The 20,287-nt window shown below is 38.9% G+C and overlaps 1 long non-coding RNA gene across 1 annotated transcript; it reads left to right on the plus strand.

Annotated features, from left to right (window-relative positions):
* The first annotated feature begins 7,339 nt into the window (after positions 1-7,339).
* Positions 7,340-17,288, plus strand: LOC139752602 (uncharacterized). Its single transcript, XR_011713541.1, has 2 exons — positions 7,340-7,471; positions 17,120-17,288. It is a non-coding gene; the product is annotated as an uncharacterized lncRNA (long non-coding RNA).
* The last annotated feature ends 2,999 nt before the right edge of the window (positions 17,289-20,287 follow it).

Here is a 20,287-nt window from a genome sequence, read left to right on the forward strand (position 1 = left end):
TAGATATACATAAGTGTACGTATGTAAGTAGGAGAGATGGCCAGAGAGGGTTTTTGGATTACGTGTTAATTGATAGACGCACGAAAGAGAGACTTTTGGATGTTAATATTCTGAGAGGTGCAACTGCAGGGATGTCTGATCACTATCTTGTGGAGGCGAAGGTGAAGATTTGTGGGGGTTTTCAGAAAAGAAGAGAGAATGTTGGGGTGAAGAGAGTAGTGACAGTAAGTGAGCTTGGGAAGGAGACTTGTGTGAGGAGAGACTGAGTACAGAATGGAAAAAGGTGAGAACAAAGGAGGTAAGGGGAGTGGGGGAAGAATGGGATGTCTTTAGGGAAGCAATGATGGGTTGCGCAAAAGATGCTTGTGGCATGAGAAGCGTGGGAGGTGGGTTGATTAGAAAAGGCAGTGAGTGGTGGGATGAAGAAGTAAGATTATTAGTGAAAGAGAAGAGAGAGGCATTTGGACGATTTTTGCAGGGAAAAAATGCAAATGAGCGGGAAAGGTATAAAAGAAAGAGGCAGGAGGTCAAGAGAAAGGTGGAAGAGGTGAAAAAGAGGGCAAATGAGAGTTGCGGGGAGAGAGTATCATTAAATTTCAGGGAGAATAAAAAGATGTTTTGGAAGGAGGTAAATAAAGTGCGTAACACAATGGAGCAAATGGGAACTTTAGTGAAGGGGGCTAATGGGGAGATGAAAACAAGTAGTGGTGATGTGAGAAGGAGATGGAGTGAGTATTTTGAAGGTGTGTTGAATGTGTTTGATGATAGAGTGGCAGATATAGGGTGTTTTCGTCGAGGTGGTGTGCAAAGTGAGGGGGTTAGCGAAAATGATTTGGTAAATAGAGAAGAGGTAGTAAAAGCTTTACGGAAGATGAATGCCGGCAAGGAAGCATGTTTGGATGGTATTGCAGTGGAATTTATTAAAAAAGGAGGTGAGTGTATTGTTGACTGGTTGGTAAGGTTATCTAATGTATGTATGATTCATGGCATATGCCTTCTCCAGATCCATAAATTCTACATTCAAATCCATTTGCTTTTCTAAGTATTTCTCACATACATTCTTCAAAGCAAACACCTGATCCACACATCCTCTACCACTTCTGAAACCACACTGCACTTCCCCATTCTGATGCTATGTACATGCCTTCACCCGCTCAATAAATACCCTCCCATATAATTTACCAGGAATGCTCAACAAACTTATACCTCTGTAATTTGAGCACACACTCGTATCCCCTTTGCCTTTGTACAATGGCACTTAGTATGCAAGCATTCCGCCAATCATCAGGCTCCTCACCATGAATCATACATACATTAAATAACCTTACCAACCAGTCAACAATACAGTCACCCCCTTTTTTAATAAATTCCACTGCAATACCATCCAAAAAAATTACTTTGCCGGCTTTCATCTTCCGCAATGCTTTTAGTACCTCTTCTCTGTTTACCAAATCATTTTCCCTAACCCTCTCACTTTGAACACCACCTCTACCAAAACACCCTATATCTTCCACTCTATCATCAAATGCATTCAACAAACCTTCAAAATACTCACTCCATCTCCTTCTCACATCAATACTACATGATATCACCTCCCCATTTACCCCCTTCACTGAAGTTCCCAATTGATCCCTTGTCTTACGCACTTTATTTACCTCCTTCCAGAACATCTTTTTATTGTCCCTAAATTTTAATGCTACTCTCTCACCCCAACTCTTATTTGCCCTCTTTTTCACCTCTTGCACCTTTCTCTTGACCTCCTGCCTCTTTCTTTTATATATCTCCCACTCATTTGCATTTTTTCCCTGCAAAAATCGTCCAAATGCCTCTCTCTTCTCTTTCACTAATAATCGTACTTCTTCATCCCACTACTCACTACCCTTTCTAAGCAACCCACCTTCCACGCTTCTCATGCCACTAGCATCTTTTGCACAAACCATCACTGCTTCCCTAAATACATGCAATTCCTCCCCCACTCCCCTTACCTCCTTTGTTCTCACCATTTTTTTTTTCTTTTCCTTTTCTTCAATCCTTTCTTCTACCTCAAAATTCTTCTTCCGCTTCTCTTTCTTTTCTCCACCTCTGACACAAATATCATATTTTTCAATCTTTCCTCAATCATTTTATCCTTATGTCCAGTTCATTATAACACAATATTATCTGCTCTCTAAACCGCAATATTTTTATTTCCACGCATTTCTCTTACCCTTTCATTACTTACCCGATCAAACCACCTAACACCACATATTTTCCTCAAACATGTAATTTCTAACATATCCACCCTCCTCCATACAGAACTATCTTTTTTGTATGTTCGCTACCATATAACATTGTTAGAATCACAATTCCTTCAAAAATATTCATTTTTCCTCTCCGAGATAACGTGTTCTCCTTCCACATAATCTTTATCGCTCCCTAAACCTTTGATCACTCTCCAACCTCGTGGCTCACTTCAGCTTCCATGCTTCCATCCGCTGCTAAGTCCAATCTTAGATATCTAGAACACTTCTCCTCCAGTTTATCTCCATTCAAACTTACATTCTAATTCATCTTGTCCCACACCACTATTAAACCTAATAACCTTGTTCTTATTAGCATTTACTTTCAATTTTCTCCTTTCACACATTTTTCCAAAAACAGTCACAAACTTCTGCAGTTTCTCACTCGAATCAGCCACTAGAGCTGCATCATCGGCGAACAGCAACTGACTTACTTTCCAGGCACTGTCATCCACAATGGACTGCATATTAGCCCCTATCTCCAAAACTCTTGCATATACCTCTCTAACCTTAGACAACCACGGGGACATCATACACACCTGCTTTATCTCTTCGTTGGGAACCAATCACTCTCCTCTCTTCCTACTCATACAAATGCCTTACATCTATGGTAAAAACTTTTTATTGCTTCTAGAGACTTCCCTACCACACCATACACTCTTACGGCCTCCCACAAAGCATATCCATCAACTCTATCATCTGCCTTCTCCTATCCATAAATGCCACACACAAATCCATCTGTTTTTCTTCTAAGTATTTTTCACATACATTCTTTAAAGCAAACACCTGATTCTTATATCGTCTACCACTTCTGACAACCATACTGTTCCTCCCCAATCTGATACTCTGTACAAGTCTTCACCATCTCAATCAGTACCCTCCCATATAGTTTCCCAGTAATACTAAACAAACTTATGGCTCTGTATTTTGAATATTAACTTTTAGCCCCTTTGCCTTTGTACAATATCACTGTGCATACATTCCGCTTATCCTCAGGCATTTCATCAAGATCCGTATATACAGTGACTATCCTTACCAACCAATCAACAACAATCACCACCTTTCTTAATAAATTCTATCGCAATACAGTAAAAACCCGCCGCCTTGTCGGATTTCATCTTCCGCAAAGCTTCCACTGCCTTTTCTCTCTTAACCAAACCATTTTTCCTAACCCTTTCACTTCGTACATCACCCCGACCAAAATACCCTATATCTGTCCGCTCTATCATCAAACTCATTCAACAAACCTTCCAAATCCTCACTCCATCTCCTTCTCACTTCATCACTACGCGTTATAACTTCCCCACTTTCCCTCATCACCGATGTTCTCATAGTTCTCTTGTCTTACGCACGTTATTTACCTCCTTCCAAAACGTCTCTTTATTCTCCCTAATGTTTAATGATGCTCTCTCATCCCAGCTCTTATTTGCTCGGAAATGGCACTTGTGACTCCTAGTATATATATATATATATATATATATATATATATATATATATATATATATATATATATATATATATATATATATATATATATATATATATATATATATATATATATTTTTTTTTTTTTTTTATACTTTGTCGCTGTCTCCCGCGTTTGCGAGGTAGCGCAAGGAAACAGACGAAAGAAATGGCCCCCCCCCCATACACATGTATATACATACGTCCACACACGCAGATATACATACCTACACAGCTTTCCATGGTTTACCCCAGACGCTTCACATGCCTTGCTTCAATCCGCTGACAGCACGTCAACCCCGGTATACCACATCGCTCCAATTCACTCTATTCCTTGCCCTCCTTTCACCCTCCTGCATGTTCAGGCCCCGATCACACAAAATCTTTTTCACTCCATCTTTCCACCTCCAATTTGGTCTCCCTCTTCTCCTTGTTCCCTCCACCTCCGACACATATATCCTCTTGGTCAATCTTTCCTCACTCATCCTCTCCATGTGCCCAAACCACTTCAAAACACCCTCTTCTGCTCCCTCAATCACGCTCTTTTTATTTCCACACATCTCTCTTACCCTTACGTTACTCACTCGATCAAACCACCTCACACCACATATTGTCCTCAGACATCTCATTTCCAGCACATCCATCCTCCTGCGCACAACTCTATCCATAGCCCACGCCTCGCAACCATACAACATTGTTGGAACCACTATTCCTTCAAACATACCCATTTTTGCTTTCCGAGATAATGTTCTCGACTTCCACACATTCTTCAAGGCCCCCAGGATTTTCGCCCCCAACCCCACCCTATGATCCACTTCCGCTTCCATGGTTCCATCCGCTGCCAGATCCACTCCCAGATATCTAAAACACTTCACTTCCTCCAGTTTTTCTCCATTCAAACTCACCTCCCAATTGACTTGACCCTCAACCCTACTCTACCTAATAACCTTGCTCTTATTGATATTTACTCTTAACTTTCTTCTTCCACACACTTTACCAAACTCAGTCACCAGCTTCTGCAGTTTCTCACATGAATCAGCCACCAGCGCTGTATCATCAGCGAACAACAACTGACTCACTTCCCAAACTCTCTCATCCCCAAGAGACCTCATACTTGCCCCTCTTTCCAAAACTCTTGCATTTACCTCCCTAACAACCCCATCCATAAACAAATTAAACAACTGTGGAGACATCACACACCCCTGCCGCAAACCTACATTCACTGAGAACCAATCACTTTCCTCTCTTCCTACACGTACACATGCCTTACATCCTCGATAAAAACTTTTCACTGCTTCTAACAACTTTCCTCCCACACCATATATTCTTAATACCTTCCAAAGAGCATCTCTATCAACTCTATCATATGCCTTCTCCAGATCCATATATATATATATATATATATATATATATATGGAAGTAACTGGAGTAAGAGTTGGGTCCTTTGTTCACAAGTTGAAGGCCAGAGAACTTCCAAAAGATCCTTCACAAGCCATATTTTTTAGGAGGGATGGTTTCTTGAAAAGCGAAGAATTACGGATGGATGCGTTCACCAGGTTCCATGACATTCTGAGACGCGTTAACCTCCCAAATGTATCACTACAACATTTTCGTAAGCTGTCAGTCATGCAGGTGAACCTTCAAGGTAGAGGGCAGAAATTGGAGTTGGATGTTACCCCACAAATTGTAGCCCCAGCTTGGAATGATTGCCCAGGCCTTGTTCCTATGTCATCGCTGCCCCAGTGCTTGCAGAGATACATTATAAACAATGAAAGGAACAGGTCCCCAGTGTTTTATTTTACCCCAGCCATCCCGGAGAAGGAACGCGTCTTAGACTGGCAGGTCTCCCTTATGTTAGGCTTCTCCCTGTTGGAGAAACACTTCCTTCAAAATGAAGTTAACATCCATGATATGGTGAGATTAGCCAAGCTGGTCAAGGATCGACTGGATTGGGGTAAGAAATACGGATTCAAATCATTCCATCTCAAACGCTTGGCTATTAAGCATGCAAACACCTTGAGACCATTAAGCACATGGAATGGCTTCAAGACTATCATCCAACTGCTTCTTTCCTATTTGACCAACAATGGCGTAGAAGACTGTTTTGTGCAGCAACATGTTATCTACTCGCCACAGGCTCTCAAAGTGAACTTCTTGGGGGAACTGCAGCAAATCTCTCTCATGGGTCCTGACTCGGTCAAATCATTGGCGCTCAGGCATTAGTTATATATATGTATATATATATATATATATATATATATATATATATATATATATATATATATATCCCTGGGGATAGGGGAGAAAGAATACTTCCCACGTATTCCCTGCGTGTCGTAGAAGGCGACTAAAAGGGGAGGGAGCGTGTGGCTGGAAATCCTCCCCTCTCATTTTTTTTTTTTTCAATTTTCCAAAAGAAGGAACAGAGAAGGGGGGGCCAGGTGAGGATATTCCCTCAAAGGCCCAGTCCTCTGTTCTTAACGCTACCTCGCTAATGCGGGAAATGGCGAATAGTATGAAAGAAAAAAGAAAGATATATATATACATATATATATATATATATATATATATATATATATATATATATATATATATATATATATATATATATATATATATATATATATATATATATATATATGTATATATATGTTATCCCTGGGGATAGGGGAGAAAGAATACTTCCCACGTATTCCCTGCGTATCGTAGAAGGCGACTAAAAGGGGAGGGAGCGGGGGACTGGAAATCCTCCCCTCTCACTTTTTTTTTTAATTTTCCAAAAGAGGGAACAGAGAAGGGGCCCAGGTGAGGATATTCCCTCAAGGGCCCAGTCCTCTGTTCTCAACGCTACCTCGCTAATGCGGGAAATGGCGAATAGTATGAAAGAAAAGAAAGTATATATATATATATATATATATATATATATATATATATATATATATATATATATATATATATATATATATATATATATATATATATATATATATATATATATGTGTATACATATATATATATATATATATATATATATATATATATATATATATATATATATATATATATATATATATATATATATATATATATATATATATATATATATATATATATATATATATATATATATATATATATATATATATATATATATATATATATATATATATATTACTATCGGTATCATCAGTGACAAGCCGTGCATCACAAAATTCCACACCCTTCCTTCCCTCACCTTAGGCAACTACACTAAAGACGCAGACACATTACTACTGCCTTGCTTGCCTGCACCACTTGACTACTACAGCCCTGCCTGCACGCGTGTATGCATGTCATACGACAACAGCATCAGCAGCAGCACAGAAAAAGAAGTAGCAGAAACACAGTACAGGGGCAACACGGAGATGTGCCAACAATGGGTGGCGGGTGAGGAGGAAGAAGAAGAAGAACTTTGCTGTGATGATGCAGAGGGCTTGGACACAAAATGAACAACACCAAAAGTAAGTCCAACACCACCACCACAACCTCCTTCACCTCGTCCAGTCCTGCGCCTGAACCCAGGCCCGCTTCCTGCACAGGCCCGACTGGCTCAATCATCAGAGCCAATCCTTTTCCGGAAGTTACGGATCTAACTTGCCGACTTCCCTTACCTACATTAATCTATCGTCCAGAGGCTTCTTACCTTGGAGACCATATGCGGATATGGGTACGAGCTGGCCCGAAACTAGGTGAATAAATATGTATATATATATATATATATATATATATATATATATATATATATATATATATATGTATATATATATATATATATATATATATATATATATATATATATATATATATATATATATATATATATATATATATATATATATATATATATATATATATATATATATAGCTAGAGGTTTCAGTTTTCTAAATTGTTTCTTACATTTTTCATATGTATATATATGTGTGTGTGTGTGTGTGTGTATATGTGCGTATGTATGTGTATGTGTGTGTGTGTGTGTGTGTATGTATATATATATGTATATTATCCCTGGGGATAGGGGTGAAAGAATACTTCCCACGTATTCCTCGCGTGTCGTAGAAAGCGACTAGAGGGGACGGGAGCGGGGGGCCAGATATCCTCCCCTCCTTGTATTAACTTTCTAAAATGGGAAACAGAAGAAGGAGTCACGCGGGGAGTGCTCATCCTCCTCGAAGGCTCAGAGTGGGGTGCCTAAATGTGTGTGGATGTAACCAAGATGTGAAAAAAGGAGAGATAGGTAGTATGTTTGAGGAAAGGAACCTGGATGTTTTGGCTCTGAGTGAAACGAAGCTCAAAGGTAAAGGGGAAGAGTGGTTTGGGAATGTCTGGGGAGTAAAGTCAGGGGTTAGTGAGAGGACAAGAGCAAGGGAAGGAGTAGCAATACTCCTGAAACAGGAGTTGTGGGAGTATGTGATAGAGTGTAAGAAAGTAAATTTTCGACTAATATGGGTAAAACTGAAAGTTGATGGAGAGAGGTGGGTGATTATTGGTGCATATGCACCTGGGCATGAGAAGAAAGATCAAGAGAGGCAAGTGTTTTGGGAGCAGCTGAATGAGTGTGTTAGTGGTTTTGATGCACGAGACCGGGTTATAGTGATGGGTGATTTGAATGCAAAGGTGAGTAATGTGGCAGTTGAGGGAATAATTGGTATACATGGGGTGTTCAGTGTTGTAAATGGAAATGGTGAAGAGCTTGTAGATTTATGTGCTGAAAAAGGACTGATGATTGGGAATACCTGGTTTAAAAAGCGAGATATACATAAGTATACTTATGTAAGTAGGAGAGATGGCCAGAGAGCGTTAATGTGCTGAGAGGTGCAACTGGAGGGATGTCTGATCATTATCTTGTGGAGGCTAAGGTGAAGATTTGTATGGGTTTTCAGAAAAGAAGAGTGAATGTTGGGGTGAAGAGGGTGGTGAGAGTAAGTGAGCTTGAGAAGGAGACCTGTGTGAGGAAGTACCAGGAGAGACTGAGTATTGAATGGAAAAAGTGAGAACAATGGAAGTAAGGGGAGTGGGGGAGGAATGGGATGTATTTAGGGAATCAGTGATGGATTGCGCAAAAGATGCTTGTGACATGAGAAGAGTGGGAGGTGGGTTGATTAGAAAGGGTAGTGAGTGGTGGGATGAAGAAGTAAGAGTATTAGTGAAAGAGAAGAGAGAGGCATTTGGACGATTTTTTCAGGGAAAAAATGCAATTGAGTGAGAGATGTATAAAAGAAAGAGACAGGAGGTCAAGAGAAAGGTGCAAGAGGTGAAAAAAAGGGCAAATGAGAGTTGGGGTGAGAGAGTATCATTAAATTTTAGGGAGAATAAAAAGATGTTCTGGAAGGAGGTAAATAAAGTGCGTAAGACAAGGGAGCAAATGGGAACTTCAGTGAAGGGCGCAAATGGGGAGGTGATAACAAGTAGTGGTGATGTGAGAAGGAGATGGAGTGAGTATTTTGAAGGTCTGTTGAATGTGTTTGATGATAGAGTGGCAGATATAGGGTCTTTTGGTCGAGGTGGTGTGCAAAGTGAGAGGGTTAGGGAAAATGATTTGGTAAACAGAGAAGAGGTAGTGAAAGCTTTGCGGAAGATGAAAGCCGGCAAGGCAGCAGGTTTGGATGGTATTGCAGTGGAATTTATTAAAAAAGGGGGTGACTGTATTGTTGACTGGTTGGTAAGGTTATTTAATGTATGTATGACTCATGGTGAGGTGCCTGAGGATTCTCGGAATGCGTGCATAGTGCCATTGTACAAAGGCAAAGTGGATAAGAGTGAGTGCTCAAATTACAGAGGTATAAGTTTGTTGAGTATTCCTGGTAAATTATATGGGAGGGTATTGATTGAGAGGGTGAAGGCATGTACAGAGCATCAGATTGGGGAAGAGCAGTGTGGTTTCAGGAGTGGCAGAGGATGTGTGGATCAGGTGTTTGCTTTGAAGAATGTATGTGAGAAATACTTAGAAAAGCAAATGGATTTGTATATAGCATTTATGGATCTGGAGAAGGCATATGATAGAGTTGATAGAGATGCTCTGTGGAAGGTATTAAGAATATATGGTGTGGGTGGAAACTTGTTAGAAGCAGTGAAAAGTTTTTATCGAGGATGTAAGGCATGTGTACGTATAGGAAGAGGGGAAATTGATTGGTTCTCAGTGAATGTAGGTTTGCGGCAGGGGTGTGTGATGTCTCCATGGTTGTTTAATTTGTTTATGGATGGGGTTGTTAGGGAAGTAAATGCAAGAGTTTTGGAAAGAGGGGCAAGTATGAAGTCTGTTGGGGATGAGAGAGCTTGGGAAGTGAGTCAGTTGTTGTTCGCTGATGATACAGCGCTGGTGGCTGATTCATGTGAGAAACTGCAGAAGCTGGTGACTGAGTTTGGTAAAGTGTGTGGAAGAAGAAAGTTGAGAGTAAATGTGAATAAGAGCAAGGTTATTAGGTACAGTAGGGTTGAGGGTCAAGTCAATTGGGAGGTGAGTTTGAATGGAGAAAAACTGGAGGAAGTGAAGTGTTTTAGATATCTTGGAGTGGATCTGGCAGCGGATGGAACCATGGAAGCGGAAGTGGATCATAAGGTGGGGGAGGGGACGAAAATTCTGGGGGCCTTGAAGAATGTGTGGAAGTCGAGAACATTATCTCGGAAAGCAAAAATGGGTATGTTTGAAGGAATAGTGGTTCCAACAATGTTGTATGGTTGCGAGGCGTGGGCTATGGATAGAGTTGTGCGCAGGAGGATGGATGTGCTGGAAATGAGATGTTTGAGGAGAATATGTGGTGTGAGGTGGTTTGATCGAGTGAGTAACGTAAGGGTAAGAGAGATGTGTGGAAATAAAAAGAGCGTGGTTGAGAGAGCAGAAGAGGGTGTTTTGAAGTGGTTTGGGCACATGGAGAGGATGAGTGAGGAAAGATTGACCAAGAGGATATATGTGTCGGAGGTGGAGGGAACAAGGAGAAGAGGGAGACCAAATGGGAGGTGGAAAGATGGAGTGAAAAAGATTTTGTGTGATCGGGGCTTGAACATGCAGGAGGGTGAAAGGAGGGCAAAGAATAGAGTGAATTGGAGCGATGTGGTATACCGGGGTTGACGTGCTGTCAGTGGATTGAATCAAGGCATGTGAAGCGTCTGGGGTAAGCCATGGAAAGCTGTGTAGGTATGTATATTTGCGTGTGTGGACGTATGTATATACATGTTTATGGGGGGGGTTGGGCCATTTCTTTCGTCTGTTTCCTTGCGCTACCTCGCAAACGCGGGAGACAGCGACAAAGTATAAAAAAAATATATATATATATATATATATATATATATATATATATATATATATATATATATATATATATATCTGTATATATATATTTATATATATATATATATATATATATATATATATATATATATATATATATATATATATATATATATATATATATATATATATATATATATATATATATATATATATATATATATTTATATATATATATATATATATATATATATATATATATATATATATATATATATATATATATATATATATATATATATTTTTTTTTTTTTTTTTTTATACTTTGTCGCTGTCTCCCGCGTTTGCGAGGTAGCGCAAGGAAACAGACGAAAGAAATGGCCCAACCCCCCCCCCCCATACACATGTACATACACACGTCCACACACGCAAATATACATACCTACACAGCTTTCCATGGTTTACCCCAGACGCTTCACATGCCTTGATTCAATCCACTGACAGCACGTCAAACCCTGTATACCACATCGCTCCAATTCACTCTATTCCTTGCCCTCCTTTCACCCTCCTGCATGTTCAGGCCCCGATCACACAAAATCTTTTTCACTCCATCTTTCCACCTCCAATTATATATATATATATATATATATATACATATATATATATATATATATATATATATAACCTTTATTGATCTTCAGAAGGTATATGATAGAGTTGACAGAGACGTCTGTGATTGGTATTAAGAATATATGTTATGGGAGGCAAGTTCTTACAAACAGTGAGAAGTTTTTATCGAGGATGTAAGGCATGTTTGCGGGTAGGAAGAGAGGAAAGAGACTGATTCTCATTGAATGTCGGTCATCGGCAGGGTTGTGTGATATCTCCATGGATGTTTATTTTTGTTTATGGATGGGGTTGTTAGGGAGGTGAATGCTAGAGTTTTGAAGAGAGGGGCAAGAATGCAGTCTGTTGTGGATGAGAGAGTTTGGGATGTGAATCAGTAGTTCTTCGCTGATGATACAGCGATGGTTTTCTTATTCGGGTGAGAAACTGCAAAGGCTAGTGAGTGGATTTGGTAAAGTGTGTGAAAGAAGAAAGCTGAGAGTAAATGTGAATAAGAGCAAGGGTATTAGGTAAAGTAGGGTTGAGTGACAGGTTTACTAGGAGATAAGTTTTAATGGACAAAAACTGAAGTAAGTGAAGTGTTTTAGATATTTGGGAGTGGTTTTGGCATCGAAAGGAACCATGGGAGTGGAATTGATTCACAGTGTATATAAATATACATATATATATATATATATATATATATATATATATATATATATATATATATATATATATATATATATATATATATATATATATATATATATATATAAATATATATATATATATATATATATATATATATATATATATATATATATATATATATATATATATATATATATATATATATATATATATATATATATATATATATATATATGTATATAAATGATTGTTTCTCAGTGAATGTAGGTTTGCGACTTGGGTATGTGATGTGTCCATGGTTGTTTAATTTGTTTATGGATGGGGTTGTTAGGGAGGTGAATGCAAGAGTTTTGGAAAGAGGTGCAAGTATGAAGTCTGTTGGGGATGAGAGAGCTTGGGAAGTGAGTCAGTTGTTGTTCGCTGATGATACAGCGCTGGTGGCTGATTCATGTGAGAAACTGCAGAAGCTGGTGACTGAGATTGGTAAAGTGTGTGAAAGAAGAAAGTTAAGAGTAAATGTGAATAAGAGCAAGGTTATTAGGTACAGTAGGGTTAAGGGTCAAGTCAATTGGGAGGTAAGTTTGAATGGAAAAAAACTGGAGGAAGTAAAGTGTTTTAGATATCTGGGAGAGGGTCTGGCAGTGGATGGAACCATGGAAGCGGAAGTGAATCATAGGGTGGGGGAGGGGGCGAAAATCCTGGGAGCCTTGAAGAATGTGTGGAAGTCGAGAACATTATCTCGGAAAGCAAAAATGGGTATGTTTGAAGGAATAGTGGTTCCAGCAATATTGTATGGTTGCGAGGCGTGGGCTATAGATAGAGTTGTGCGCAGGAGGGTGGATGTGCTGGAAATGAGATGTTTGAGGACAACGTGTGGTGTGAGGTGGTTTGATCGAGTAAGTAATGTAAGGGTAAGAGAGATGTGTGGAAATAAAAAGAGCGTGGTTTAGAGAGCAGAAGAGGGTGTTTTTGAAATGGTTTGGGCACATGTAGAGAATGAGTGAGGAAAGATTGACCAAGAGGATATATGTGTCGGAGGTGGAGGGAACGAGAAGTGGGAGACCAAATTTTGGGTGGAAAGATGGAGTGAAAAAGATTTTGAGTGATCGGGGCCTGAACCTGCAGGAGGGTGAAAGGCGGGCAAGGAATAGAGTGAATTGGATCGATGTGGTATACCGGGGTTGACGTGCTGTCAGTGGATTGAATCAGGGCATGTGAAGCGTCTGGGTTAAACCATGGAAAGTTGTGTGGGGCCTGGATGTGGAAAGGGAGCTGTGGTTTCGGGCATTATTGCGTGACAGCTGGAGACTGAGTGTGAACAAATGGGGCCTTTGTTGTCTATTCCTAGTGCTACCTTGCACACATGAGGGGGGAGGTGGATGGTATTCCATGTGTGGCGTGGTGGCGATGGGAATGAATAGGGGCAGACAGTGTGAATTGTGTGCATGGGTATATATGTATGTGTCTATGTGTGTATATATATGTGTACATCGAGATGTATAGGTATGTATATTTGCGTGTGTGTGTGTACATTGTGTATTGGGGTGGGTTGTGCCTTTTCTTTCGTCTGTTTCCTTGGGCTACCTCGAAAACGCGGGAGACAGCGACAAAGGAAAATAACAGATATATATATATATATATATAAAATAACAGATATATATATATATATATATATATATATATATATATATATGTATATATATATATATATATATATATATATATATATATATATATATATATATATATATATATATATATATATATATATATATATATATATATATATATATATATATTTTTTTTTTTTTTTTTTTTATACTTTGTCGCTGTCTCCCGCGTTTGCGAGGTAGCGCAAGGAAACAGACGAAAGAAATGGCCCCCCCCCCCATACACATGTATATACATACGTCCACACACGCAGATATACATACCTACACAGCTTTCCATGGTTTACCCCAGACGCTTCACATGCCTTGATTCAATCCACTGACAGCACGTCAACCCCGGTATACCACATCGCTCCAATTCACTCTATTCCTTGCCCTCCTTTCACCCTCCTGCATGTTCAGGCCCCGATCACACAAAATCTTTTTCACTCCATCTTTCCACCTCCAATTTGGTCTCCCTCTTCTCCTCGTTCCCTCCACCTCCGACACATATATCCTCTTGGTCAATCTTTCCTCACTCATCCTCTCCATGTGCCCAAACCACTTCAAAACACCCTCTTCTGCTCTCTCAATCACGCTCTTTTTATTTCCACACATCTCTCTTACCCTTACGTTACTCACTCGATCAAACCACCTCACACCACATATTGTCCTCAGACATCTCATTTCCAGCACATCCATCCTCCTGCGCACAACTCTATCCATAGCCCACGCCTCGCAACCATACAACATTGTTGGAACCACTATTCCTTCAAACATACCCATTTTTGCTTTCCGAGATAATGTTCTCGACTTCCACACATTCTTCAAGGCCCCCAGGATTTTCACCCCCAACCCCACCCTATGATCCACTTCCGCTTCCATGGTTCCATCCGCTGCCAGATCCACTCCCAGATATCTAAAACACTTCACTTCCTCCAGTTTTTCTCCATTCAAACTCACCTCCCAATTGACTTGACCCTCAACCCTACTGTACCTAATAACCTTGCTCTTATTGATATTTACTCTTAACTTTCTTCTTCCACACACTTTACCAAACTCAGTCACCAGCTTCTGCAGTTTCTCACATGAATCAGCCACCAGCGCTGTATCATCAGCGAACAACAACTGACTCACTTCCCAAACTCTCTCATCCCCAAGAGACCTCATACTTGCCCCTCTTTCCAAAACTCTTGCATTTACCTCCCTAACAACCCCATCCATAAACAAATTAAACAACTGCCCTGCCGCAAACCTACATTCACTGAGAACCAATCACTTTCCTCTCTTCCTACACGTACACATGCCTTACATCCTCGATAAAAACTTTTCACTGCTTCTAACAACTTTCCTCCCACACCATATATTCTTAATACCTTCCACAGAGCATCTCTATCAACTCTATCATATGCCTTCTCCAGATCCATATATATATATATATATATATATATATATATATATATATATGGAAGTAACTGGAGTAAGAGTTGGGTCCTTTGTTCACAAGTTGAAGGCCAGAGAACTTCCAAAAGATCCTTCACAAGCCATATTTTTTAGGAGGGATGGTTTCTTGAAAAGCGAAGAATTACGGATGGATGCGTTCACCAGGTTCCATGACATTCTGAGACGCGTTAACCTCCCAAATGTATCACTACAACATTTTCGTAAGCTGTCAGTCATGCAGGTGAACCTTCAAGGTAGAGGGCAGAAATTGGAGTTGGATGTTACCCCACAAATTGTAGCCCCAGCTTGGAATGATTGCCCAGGCCTTGTTCCTATGTCATCGCTGCCCCAGTTCTTGCAGAGATACATTATAAACAATGAAAGGAACAGGTCCCCAGTGTTTTATTTTACCCCAGCCATCCCGGAGAAGGAACGCGTCTTAGACTGGCAGGTCTCCCTTATGTTAGGCTTCTCCCTGTTGGAGAAACACTTCCTTCAAAATGAAGTTAACATCCATGATATGGTGAGATTAGCCAAGCTGGTCAAGGATCGACTGGATTGGAGTAAGAAATACGGATTCAAATCATTCCATCTCAAACGCTTGGCTATTAAGCATGCAAACACCTTGAGACCATTAAGCACATGGAATGGCTTCAAGACTATCATCCAACTGCTTCTTTCCTATTTGACCAACAATGGCGTAGAAGACTGTTTTGTGCAGCAACATGTTATCTACTCGCCACAGGCTCTCAAAGTGAACTTCTTGGGGGAACTGCAGCAAATCTCTCTCATGGGTCCTGACTCGGTCAAATCATTGGCGCTCAGGCATTAGTTATATATATGTATATATATATATATATATATATATATATATATATATATATATATATCCCTGGGGATAGGGGAGAAAGAATACTTCCCACGTATTCCCTGCGTATCGTAGAAGGCGACTAAAAGGGGAGGGAGCGGGGGACTGGAAATCCTCCCCTCTCACTTTTTTTTTTAATTTTCCAAAAGAGGGAACAGAGAAGGGGCCCAGGTGAGGATATTCCCTCAAGGGCCCAGTCCTCTGTTCTCAACGCTACCTCGCTAATGCGGGAAATGGCGAATAGTATGAAAGAAAAGAAAGTATATATATATATATATATATATATATATATATATATATATATATATATATATATATATATATATATATATATATATATATGTGTATACATATATATATATATATATATATATATATATATATATATATATATATATATATATATATATATATATATATATATATATATATATATATATATATATATATATATATATATATATATATATATATATATATATATATATATATATATATATATATATATATATATATATATATATATTACTATCGGTATCATCAGTGACAAGCCGTGCATCACAAAATTCCACACCCTTCCTTCCCTCACCTTAGGCAACTACACTAAAGACGCAGACACATTACTACTGCCTTGCTTGCCTGCACCACTTGACTACTACAGCCCTGCCTGCACGCGTGTATGCATGTCATACGACAGCATCAGCAGTAGCACAGAAAAAGAAGTAGCAGAAACACAGTACAGGGGCAACACGGAGATGTGCCAACAATGGGTGGCGGGTGAGGAGGAAGAAGAAGAAGAACTTTGCTGTGATGATGCAGAGGGCTTGGACACAAAATGAACAACACCAAAAGTAAGTCCAACACCACCACCACAACCTCCTTCACCTCGTCCAGTCCTGCGCCTGAACCCAGGCCCGCTTCCTGCACAGGCCCGACTGGCTCAATCATCAGAGCCAATCCTTTTCCGGAAGTTACGGATCTAACTTGCCGACTTCCCTTGCCTACATTAATCTATCGTCCAGAGGCTTCTTACCTTGGAGACCATATGCGGATATGGATACGAGCTGGCCCGAAACTAGGTGAATAAATATGTATATATATATATATATATATATATATATATATATATATATATATATATACATATATATATATATATATATATATATATATATATATATGTATATATATATATATATATATATATATATATATATATATATATATATATATATATATATATATATATATATATATATATATATATATATATATATATATATATATATATATATATATATATATATATATATATATATATATATATATATATATATATATATATATATATATATATATATATATATATATACATATATATATATATATATAAATATATATATATATATATATATATATATATATATATATATATATATATATATATATATATATATATATATATATATATATATATATTATCCCTGGGGATAGGAGATTAAGAATACTTCCCACGTATTCCCTGCGTGTCGTAGAAGGCGACTAAAAGGGGAGGGAGCGGGGGGCTGGAAATCCTCCCCTCTCGTTTTTTTTTAATTTTCTAAAAGAAGGAACAGAGGGGGCCAGGTGAGGATATTCCAAAAAAGGCCCAGTCCTCTGTTCTTAACGCTACCTCGCTAACGCGGGAAATGGCGAATAGTTTGAAAAAAAAAAAAAAAAAATATATATATATATATATATATATATATATATATATATATATATATATATATATATATATATATATATATATATATATATAGGGGATAGGGGAAAAAGAATACTTCCCACGTATTCTCTGCGTGTCGTAAAAGGCAACTAAAAGGGAAGGGAAAGGGGGGTTGGAAATCCTCCCCTCTCATTTTTTGATTTTCCAAAGGAAGGAACAGAGAAGGGGGCCAAGTGGGGATTTCCCTCAAAGGCTCAGTCTTCTGTTCCTAAAGCTACCTCGCTAATGCGGGAAATGGCGAATAGCATGAAAAGAAAAAAAAAAAAAGAAAATATATATATATATATAAATATATATATATATATATATATATATATATATATATATATATATATATATATATATATATATATATATATATATATATATATATATATATATATATATATATACATATATAGCTAGAGGTTTCAGTTTTCTAAATTGTTTCTTACATTTTTCATATGTATATATATGTGTGTGTGTGTGTGTGTGTGTATATGTGCGTATGTATGTGTATGTGTGTGTGTGTGTATGTATATATATATGTATATTATCCCTGGGGATAGGGGTGAAAGAATACTTCCCACGTATTCCTCGCGTGTCGTAGAAAGCGACTAGAGGGGACGGGAGCGGGGAGCCAGAAATCCTCCCCTCCTTGTATTAACTTTCTAAGATGGGAAACAGAAGAAGGAGTCACGCGGGGAGTGCTCATCCTCCTCGAAGGCTCAGAGTGGGGTGCCTAAATGTGTGTGGATGTAACCAAGATGTGAAAAAAGGAGAGATAGGTAGTATGTTTGAGGAAAGGAACCTGGATGTTTTGGCTCTGAGTGAAACGAAGCTCAAGGGTAAAGGGGAAGAGTGGTTTGGGAATGTCTGGGGAGTAAAGTCAGGGGTTAGTGAGAGGACAAGAGCAAGGGAAGGAGTAGCAATACTCCTGAAACAGGAGTTGTGGGAGTATGTGATAGAGTGTAAGAAAGTAAATTTTCGACTAATATGGGTAAAACTGAAAGTTGATGGAGAGAGGTGGGTGATTATTGGTGCATATGCACCTGGGCATGAGAAGAAAGATCAAGAGAGGCAAGTGTTTTGGGAGCAGCTGAATGAGTGTGTTAGTGGTTTTGATGCACGAGACCGGGTTATAGTGATGGGTGATTTGAATGCAAAGGTGAGTAATGTGGCAGTTGAGGGAATAATTGGTATACATGGGGTGTTCAGTGTTGTAAATGGAAATGGTGAAGAGCTTGTAGATTTATGTGCTGAAAAGGGACTGATGATTGGGAATACCTGGTTTAAAAAGCGAGATATACATAAGTATACTTATGTAAGTAGGAGAGATGGCCAGAGAGCGTTATTAGATTACGTGTTAATTGACAGGCGTGCGAAAGAGAGACTTTTGGATGTTAATGTGCTGAGAGGTGCAACTGGAGGGATGTCTGATCATTATCTTGTGGAGGCTAAGGTGAAGATTTGTATGGGTTTTCAGAAAAGAAGAGTGAATGTTGGGGTGAAGAGGGTGGTGAGAGTAAGTGAGCTTGAGAAGGAGACCTGTGTGAGGAAGTACCAGGAGAGACTGAGTATTGAATGGAAAAAGGTGAGAACAATGGAAGTAAGGGGAGTGGGGGAGGAATGGGATGTATTTAGGGAATCAGTGATGGATTGCGCAAAAGATGCTTGTGACATGAGAAGAGTGGGAGGTGGGTTGATTAGAAAGGGTAGTGAGTGGTGGGATGAAGAAGTAAGAGTATTAGTGAAAGAGAAGAGAGAGGCATTTGGACGATTTTTTCAGGGAAAAAATGCAATTGAGTGAGAGATGTATAAAAGAAAGAGACAGGAGGTCAAGAGAAAGGTGCAAGAGGTGAAAAAAAGGGCAAATGAGAGTTGGGGTGAAAGAGTATCATTAAATTTTTAGGGAGAATAAAAAGATGTTCTGGAAGGAGGTAAATAAAGTGCGTAAGACAAGGGAGCAAATGGGAACTTCAGTGAAGGGCGCAAATGGGGAGGTGATAACAAGTAGTGGTGATGTGAGAAGGAGATGGAGTGAGTATTTTGAAGGTTTGTTGAATGTGTTTGATGATAGAGTGGCAGATATAGGGTCTTTTGGTCGAGGTGGTGTGCAAAGTGAGAGGGTTAGGGAAAATGATTTGGTAAACAGAGAAGAGGTAGTGAAAGCTTTGCGGAAGATGAAAGCCGGCAAGGCAGCAGGTTTGGATGGTATTGCAGTGGAATTTATTAAAAAAGGGGGTGACTGTATTGTTGACTGGTTGGTAAGGTTATTTAATGTATGTATGACTCATGGTGAGGTGCCTGAGGAT

Source organism: Panulirus ornatus, chromosome 13, assembly GCF_036320965.1.
Source record: "Panulirus ornatus isolate Po-2019 chromosome 13, ASM3632096v1, whole genome shotgun sequence".
Classification (NCBI taxonomy): Eukaryota; Metazoa; Arthropoda; class Malacostraca; order Decapoda; family Palinuridae; genus Panulirus; species Panulirus ornatus.